Source organism: Camellia sinensis, chromosome 12, assembly GCF_055761805.1.
Source record: "Camellia sinensis isolate YWXY chromosome 12, ASM5576180v1, whole genome shotgun sequence".
NCBI lineage: Eukaryota > Viridiplantae > Streptophyta > Magnoliopsida > Ericales > Theaceae > Camellia > Camellia sinensis.
In genome coordinates, this window is record NC_138972.1 from 1,467,501 (window position 1) to 1,475,000 (window position 7,500).

Consider the following 7,500-nt stretch of genomic DNA (forward strand, 5'->3'; position numbering starts at 1 on the left):
GCATGACATGCTGCTGGCCAAGGCCGGGCATGCCATGCTGCTGGACAAGGCCGTGGCAAGGCATGCTGATGGCCGAGGCCGTGGCAAGGCATGCTGATGGCCGAGGCCGTGGCGTGGCATGCCATGCTGCTGGACGAGGCCGTGGCAAGGCATGCTGCTGGCCAAGGCGTTGGCATGGCATGCTGCTGCTGACCAAGGCTTGGGCTTGCCATGCTGCTGGCAAAGGCCGCGGCATGGCATGCTGACCAAGGCTTGGGCTTGCCATGCTGCTGGCAAAGGCCGCGGCATGGCATGCTGCCGGCCAAGGCCGCGGCATGGCATGCTGCCGGCCAAGGCCGCGGCATGCCATGTTGCTGGCCAAGGCCGTGGCATGGCATGCTGCTGGCCAAGGCCGTGGCATGACATGCTGGCCAAGGCCGGGGCATGGCAAGCTGCTGGCCAAGGTCGTGGCATGGCACGCTGCTGGCCAAGGCCGGGGCATAGCACGCTGCTGGCCATGGCCGTGGCATGACAAGCTTGCCAAGGCCGGGGCATGGCGTGCTGCTGGCCAAGGCTTTGGCATGCCATGTTGCTGGCCAAGGCTGTGGCATCGCATGCTGCTGGCCAAGGCTGTGGCATGGCATGCTGCTGGCCAAGGCCGTGGCATGGCATGCTGCTGGCCAAGGCCGGGGCATGGCATGCTGCTGGCCAAGGCCGTGGCATGACATGCTTGCCAAGGCCAAGGCATGGCATGCTGCTTGCCAAGGCTTTGGCATGCCATGTTGCTGGCCAAGGCTTTGGCATGCCATGTTGCTGGCCAAGGCTGTGGCATGGCATGCTGGCCTAGGCCAACGTGCCACCGCCACCGCCGCGGGCCGCCACTCGACGCATCCCGTGCTTGGCTATGTAGTTTCGATGCCACAAGCCAATGCCACAAGCCAAGCGATGGCATGTGCCAAGCGCCCGCCTAGGCATAGGCGTGGCCTGTGGCCTGGCCATGCTGGCCAGCCTTAAGGGAGGTGCCCCCCCCTTATAATAGCCTGTTAAGCCCTTTTCAATCTGGCAGGAGGAAACATCAAGCATGTTCGAGGAGTCATAATGGGGTTTTTTTAAAAAGTAATGGTTTTTTGCCAAAACTTTCAACATGAAAGTTGTATGAAATAATTTAATACACCATAAAAAAAATTATAAAAAAATATTTGGCCACCGGAATATTTTATTTTAATTTATTTCAATTTTAATACTTAAAAAATAATAAAAATTACTAAAAATACTCAAAAAATTCTAGAAAAATTCCAACAATTATAAGATGAGGCACTAGTAATTATAGTAATTTTTTTAATTATTTTTTTATTTTTAATTTATTTTATTATAATTTTTATGAGTAAATAAATAATTAAAAAGCCCGACGAACGTGCAAAAACTCTTAGAGAAACCCAGCAAGCATCGGATAGCTCGAATGCAAATAACAAACGCAACAGGCAACTTCCGAGGGACATACTTTTCCCAACAAGCTTCCACTGGGGAAAGCACTAGCAACGGGTTCGCAAGTCAAAGGCAACCAAACGGCTATTACCCGAGGGACAAGCATTTCGCAGGGCAACATATACGTAAGTCAAAGCCAAACCAAATGGCAATTACACGAGGGACAGGATTGCTTGCCAAGGGCGTGGCATGCGATGTTCTAGCCCAAGGCAAAGGCACGCCACGCTGCGGGACAAGGCCGTGGCAAGACATGCGGCTGGCCTTGGCCTTGGCATGGCATGCCGCCGGCTTTGGCTGGGCTGCGTCGGCCTTGCCATGGAATGTTGCTGGCTCCGGATGGGCTGCCTTGGCCTTGGCCTTGGCCGTGGCATGGCATGCTGCTAGCCTTGGCCTTGGCCTTGGCATGGCATGCTGTCGGCTTTGGCTGGGCTGCCTTGGCCGTGGCATGGCATGCTGCTGGCCTTGGCCTTGGCATGGCATGCTGCTGGCTTTGGCTGGGCTGCCTTGGCCGTGGCATGGCATGCTGCTGGCCTTGGCCTTGGCATGGCATGCTGCTGGCTTTGGCTGGGCTGCCTTGGCCGTGGCATGGCATGCTGCTGGCCTAGGCCTTGGCATGGCATGCTGCGGGCTTTGGCTCGGCTGCCTTGGCCGTGGCATGGCATGCTGCTGGCCTAGGCCTTGGCATGGCATGCTGCTGGCTTTGGCTGGCAGCCTTGGTCGTGGCATGGCATGCTGCTGGCCTTGGCCTTGGCATGGCATGCCGCCGGCTTTGGCTGGGCTGCGTTGGCCGTGGCATGGCATGCTGCTGGCCTTGGCCTTGGCATGGCATGCTGCTGGCTTTGGCTGGCCTGCATTGGCCGTGGCATGGCATGCTGCTGGCCTAGGCCTTGGCATGGCATGCTGCTGGCTTTGGCTGGCCTGCCTTGGCCGTGGCATGGCATGCTGCTGGCCTAGGCCATGGCATGGCATGCTGCTGGCTTTGGCTGGGCTGCCTTGGCCGTGGCATGGCATGCTGCTGGCCTTGGCCTTGACATGGCATGCTGCTGGCTTTGGCAGGCCTGCCTTGGCCGTGGCATGGCATGCTGCTGGCCTAGGCCTTGGCATGGCATGCTGCTGGCTTTGGCTGGGCTGCCTTGGCCGTGGCATGGCATGCTGCTGGCCTTGGCCTTGGCATGGCATGCTGCTGGCTTTGGCTGGGCTGCCTTGGCCGTGGCATGGCATGCTGCTGGCCTAGGCCTTGGCATGGCATGCTGCTGGCTTTGGCTGGGCTGCCTTGGCCGTGGCATGGCATGCTGCTGGCCTAGGCCTTGGCATGGCATGCTGCTGGCTTTGGCTGGGCTGCCTTGGCCGTGGCATGGCATGTTGCTGGCCTTGGCCTTGGCATGGCATGCTGCTGGCTTTGGCAGGCCTGCCTTGGCCGTGGCATGGCATGCTGCTGGCCTAGGCCTTGGCATGGCATGCTGCTGGCTTTGGCTGGGCTGCCTTGGCCGTGGCATGGCATGCTGCTGGCCTTGGCCTTGGCATGGCATGCTGCTGGCTTTGGCTGGGCTGCCTTGGCCGTGGCATGGCATGGTGCTGGCCTTGGCCTTGGCATGGCATGCTGCTGGCTTTGGCTGGGCTGCCTTGGCCGTGGCATGGCATGCTGCTGGCCTTGGCCTTGGCATGGCAAGCTGCTGGCTTTGGCTGGGCTGCCTTGGCCGTGGCATGGCATGCTGCTGGCCTTGGCCTTGGCATGGCATGCTGCTGGCCTTGGCCTTGGCATGGCATGCTGCTGGCTTTGGCTGGGCTGCCTTGGCCGTGGCATGGCATGCTGCTGGCCTTGGCCTTGGCATGGCATGCTGCTGGCTTTGGCAGGCCTGCCTTGGCCGTGGCATGGCATGCTGCTGGCCTAGGTCTTGGCATGGCATGCTGCTGGCTTTGGCTGGGCTGCCTTGGCCGTGGCATGGCATGCTGCTGGCCTTGGCCTTGGCATGGCATGCTGCTGGCTTTGGCTGGGCTGCCTTGGCCGTGGCATGGCATGCTGCTGGCCTAGGCCTTGGCATGGCATGCTGCTGGCTTTGGCAGGCCTGCCTTGGCCGTGGCATGGCATGCTGCTGGCCTAGGCCTTGGCATGGCATGCTGCTGGCTTTGGCTGGGCTGCCTTGGCCGTGGCATGGCATGCTGCTGGCCTTGGCCTTGGCATGGCATGCTGCTGGCTTAGGCTGGCCTGCCTTGGCCGTGGCATGGCATGCTGCTGGCCTAGGCCTTGGCATGGCATGCTGCTGGCTTCGGCTGGGCTGCCTTGGCCGTGGCATGGCATGCTGCTGGCCTAGGCCTTGGCATGGCATGCTGCTGGCTTTGGCTGGGCTGCCTTGGCCGTGGCATGGCATGCTGCTGGCCTTGGCCTTGGCATGGCATGCTGCTGGCTTTGGCAGGCCTGCCTTGGCCGTGGCATGGCATGTTGCTGGCCTAGGCCTTGGCATGGCATGATGCTGGCTTTGGCTGGGCTGCCTTGGCCGTGGCATGGCATGCTGCTGGCCTTGGCCTTGGCATGGCATGCTGCTGGCTTTGGCTGGCCTGCCTTGGCCGTGGCATGGCATGCTGCTGGCCTAGGCCTTGGCATGGCATGCTGCTGGCTTTGGCTGGGCTGCCTTGGCCGTGGCATGGCATGCTGCTGGCCTTGGCCTTGGCATGGCAAGCTGCTTGCTTTGGCTGGGCTGCCTTGGCCGTGGCATGGCATGCTGCTGGCCTTGGCCTTGGCATGGCATGCTGCTGGCTTTGGCTGGGCTGCCTTGGCCGTGGCATGGCATGCTGCTGGCCTTGGCCTTGGCATGGCATGCTGCTGGCTTTGGCAGGCCTGCCTTGGCCGTGGCATGGCATGCTGCTGGCCTAGGCCTTGGCATGGCATGCTGCTGGCTTTGGCTGGGCTGCCTTGGCCGTGGCATGCCATGCTGCTGGCCATGGCCTTGGGGCTGGGCTGCCTTGGCTGCGGTTCTTATCACTAGACGTGCGTTGCGTGCGAAGGCGTGCAAAGGCGTGCGCGACCATGCGCGCAACACGCGCACCGTGGTCAAAAGACCACGCGCGCGGTATTCGCACAGGCCACGCTGCCCACGCCGCGGGCATGCCAGGCCAGGCTGCCCTGGCCGGCTGCATGCCAGGCCGCCCAGGCCGTGCGCATGCCATGCCGTGCTGCCCAGGCCGGCTGCATGCCAGGCCGCCCAGGCCGTGCGCATGCCATGCCGTGCTGCCCACGCCGCGGGCATGCCAGGCCGGCTGCATGCCAGGCCACCCAGGCCGTGCGCATGCCATGCCGTGCTGCCCACGCCGCGGGCATGCCAGGCCGGCTGCATGCCAGGCCGCCCAGGCCGTGCGCATGCCATGCCGTGCTGCCCATGCCGCGCGCATGCCAGGCCGCCCACGCCCGCGCGGATGCCACGCCATGCTGCCCAAGGCCGCGGCCAGGCCGCCCAAGGCCGCGCCCGAGCCGCGCCCAGGCCGCCCAAGGCCGCGCCCAGGCCGCGCAAGGCCGCGCCCAGGCCGCGCAAGGCCGCCCAAGGCCGCGGTCCAGGCCGCCCAAGGCCGCGGCCGAGCCGCCCCAGGCCGCAGCCCAGGCCGCGGTCGAGCCGCAGTGCATGTAACCCAAGGCCGCAGCCCAGGCCGCGCCCAACATGGGGCGTACCTGCCACTGCCTTGCCCTGGGCAAGGGAGGTGCCCCCCCCTTATAATAGCCTGTTAAGCCCTTTTCAATCTGGCAGGAGGAAACATCAAGCATGTTCGAGGAGTCATAATGGGGTTTTTTTAAAAAGTAATGGTTTTTTGCCAAAACTTTCAACATGAAAGTTGTAGGAAATAATTTAGTACACCATAAAAAAAATTAAAAAAAATATTTTTTTACCGAAAATATTTTATTTTAATTTATTTCGATATTAATACTTAAAAAATAATAAAAATTAATAAAAATGGTCAAAAAATTATGGAAAAATTCCCATAATTAAAGGATGATTCACTAGTAATTATAGAAATTATTAAATTATTTTTTTCATTTTTTTTATTTTATTTTGATTTTTTTATGCCAAATAAGGGCTTTAAAAATTCGAAAAGCTCCAGAAAAATTGCAAAAAAATAGGGAATGACATTTAAAATTGATTGTAGTGCATTTTTAATTATGTTGCACGGTTTGGGTAAGATTATAAAAGAATCATGTTCAAAAAGATCGATCGAGGCGGTGGCATGCCATGGCCTTGGCCTTGGCCATGCCTTGCACAGGGACTTGGCCTTGCCCACTGCCTTGGCCTTGGCCTTGGCCTTGGCTTTGGCCTTGGCCTTGGCCTTGGCATGGCATGGCATGCTCGCCGAGGCCGTGGCATGCCTTGCTGCTAGCCAAGGCCGTGGCGGGGCATGCTCGCCCAGCCCGTGGCATGCCATGCTCGCCCAGCCCGTGGCATGCCATGTTGGCCCAAGGCATTGGCATGGCATGCCGGCCAAGGCATGCTGGCCAACGCTGCACAAGGCGGTGCCATGGCATGGCATGCTGACCAAGACCGTGCCATGGCATGCTGGGCGAGGCCGGGGCATGGCATGCTGGCCGAGGCCGTGGCTTGCCATGCCGCCACGGCCGTGGCATGCCGGGCAACGGACCGGCATGGCCCAGCCCGTGGCACGCCATGTTGGCCCAAGGCATTGGCATGGCATGCCGGCCAAGGCATGCTGGCCAACGCTGCGGCACGGCGTGCTGGACAAGGCGGTGCCATGGCATGGCATGCTGACCGAGGCCGTGGCATGGCATGTTGGGCGACGCCGTAGCAAGGCATGCGGGCCGAGGCCGTGGCATGGCATGTTTGGCAACGCCGTGGCAAGACATGCGGGCCGTGGCATGGCATGGCATGCGGGCCGAGGCCGTGGCACGACATGTTGGCCAAGGCTAAGGCATGGCACGCCGGGCAACGCGGTGGCATGGCATGCCGGGCAACGCGGTGGCAAGGCATGCGGGCCGGGGCCGTGGCGTGGCATGATGGGCGACGCCGTAGCAAGGCATGCGGTCCGAGGCCGTGGCATGTCATGCGGGCCGAGGCCGTGGCATGGCATGTTGGGCGACGCCGTAGCAAGGCATGCGGGCCGAGGCCGTGGCATGTCATGCGAACCGAGGCCGTGGCATGGCATGCGGGCCGAGGCCGTGGCATGGCAAGTTGGGCGACGTCGTGGCAAGGCATGCGGGCCGAGGCCGTGGCATGGCATGCGGGCAGAGGCCGTGGCATGGCATGTTGGGCGACGCCGTCGCAAGGCATGCGGGCCGAGGCCGTGGCATGGCATGTTTGGCGACGCCGTAGCAAGGCATGCGGGCCGAGGCCGTGGCATGTCATGTTGGGCGACGCCGTAGCAAGGCATGCGGTCCGAGGCCGTGGCATGTCATGCGGGCCGAGGCCGTGCCATGGCATGTTGGGCGACGCCGCAGCAAGGCATGCGGGCCGAGGCCGTGGCATGTCATGCGGGCCGAGGCCGTGGCATGGCATGTTTGGCAACGCCGTGGCAAGACATGCGGGCCGTGGCATGGCATGGCATGGCATGCGGGCCGAGGCCGTGTCACGACATGTTGGCCAAGGCTAAGGCACGGCACGCCGGGCAACGCGGTGGCAAGGCATGCGGGCCGAGGCCGTGGCATGGCATGTTGGGCAACGCCGTAGAAGGGCAAGCGGGCCGAGGCCGTCGCATGGCATGTTGGGCGACGCCGTAGCAAGGCATGCGGGCCGAGGCCGTGGCATGTCATGCGGGCCGAGGCCGTGGCATGGCATGCGGGCCGAGGCCGTGGCATGGCATGTTGGCCGAGGCCGTGGCAAGGCATGCGGGCCGAGGCCGTGGCATGGCATGTTTGGCAACGCCGTGGCAAGACATGCGGGCCGTGGCATGGCATGGCATGCGGGCCGAGGCCGTGGCACGACATGTTGGCCAAGGCTAAGGCATGGCACGCCGGGCAACGCGGTGGCATGGCATGCCGGGCAACGCGGTGGCAAGGCATGCGGGCCGGGGCCGTGGCATGGCATGTTGGGCGACGCCGTA